The sequence below is a fragment of the Puma concolor genome, chromosome D1 (assembly GCF_028749965.1).
Source record: "Puma concolor isolate L17-30 chromosome D1, mPumCon1.1.hap2, whole genome shotgun sequence".
In the NCBI taxonomy this organism is placed as follows: Eukaryota; Metazoa; Chordata; class Mammalia; order Carnivora; family Felidae; genus Puma; species Puma concolor.
Genome location: NC_141676.1, coordinates 101908974 through 101910265, shown reverse-complemented (window position 1 = coordinate 101910265; position 1292 = coordinate 101908974).

Genomic DNA, 1292 nt, shown 5'->3' with positions numbered 1-1292 from the left:
AATCCTTGATCATTCATTCCTCATTCAGCAGTATTTAAAGTCTGATATGGATAAGGCACTATGCCAGGTGCTGGGAATCCACAGAACACAGTCCCTGCACCCTCAGAGCTTACACTACAGGTGAAGACAGAGTATCACAGTAGTAATTACATTCAAGTGTGTTGAGTGTTACAACTGGGGAAATGTCAGATTCTATGGATTTATCCCTGGGGAAAAATTCAAGCTGTTTCTCTTCTGTTATAAATATATTTCTGGGCTGCCTCGTGAGTTCTCCAAACATGAATTCTTTTCAATAAAACATTTAAAACAACAAACGTTTACTGAATACCTACTGGTGTGCCATACAGTACGTGAACATCCGCAAGAAAGATAAATTAGCAATGTAAGAATCCTTCTGTACAAGTACAAAATTATTTTGTATTATACATGCCTGATATTTTTACTATCATTTGAAACCACTGAAACCATTTGAAACCACTGTGATCTGAAAAACAACTTGATTTATCTTGAGACTTCAGGCCCCCAATTTTGTCTAGCAAAATTACCCACCCCGCCCCTATCTTTTCAGAGCGCTGCAAGGCTCTACCTACTACCTGGCATAGGTCTGAATGGAGCCTCTCCATCCTTAAAGGGCCAGCTCAGGGCTCTCCTCTACCAAACACTTCCCTGCCATAAGCCTGCGTACACCTTTCGCCCTCTCTACTCTTACAGATCCCGCATTTATATAGCATTTAGCATATATTCTTTTCAGTGTTGACTTTGTATATGTGTGTCTTCCCCAAACTGGAGGGATTGTTTAGCTAAAGGCTGTAACTCGCCATCCCCCTATGGTATCACCTTAAGAGGCCGTCGCCCCAGATCCGTACATTCAGCACAGAAATAGAAATTCCACTCATAATGTAGCAGACTCTCTCATTAACCTTGGGGCCCTATTTCCCTGTCACTTGCAACAATCTGGTTTATTCCACGGGGTGGAGAAAGAAGCCAGGCTGGCAGGGTGGGAAAGGAATGGCGTCAGTGTGAGGTCACGCCACATTGTCCCGAATGCCATCTCCACTCCGAGGCTACGTTAACGCAGGATGGAGGGATGCAGCTGGACGAAAGATACAGGCCCACCTCGTGCAGACTACGAGCAAAAAGACGGCAGGACGGAAAACACTGCGGGGAACCTCGCGGGGTGTGGCAGGACACCTGGGCGCCAGCAGCGAACGCCCGCAGGGAGTGAAAGCGAGGACCAGGGAGCCACGCCGGGCCCGCGCAGGCTGAGGCGGGACTTCCGGAATCCATTTGCT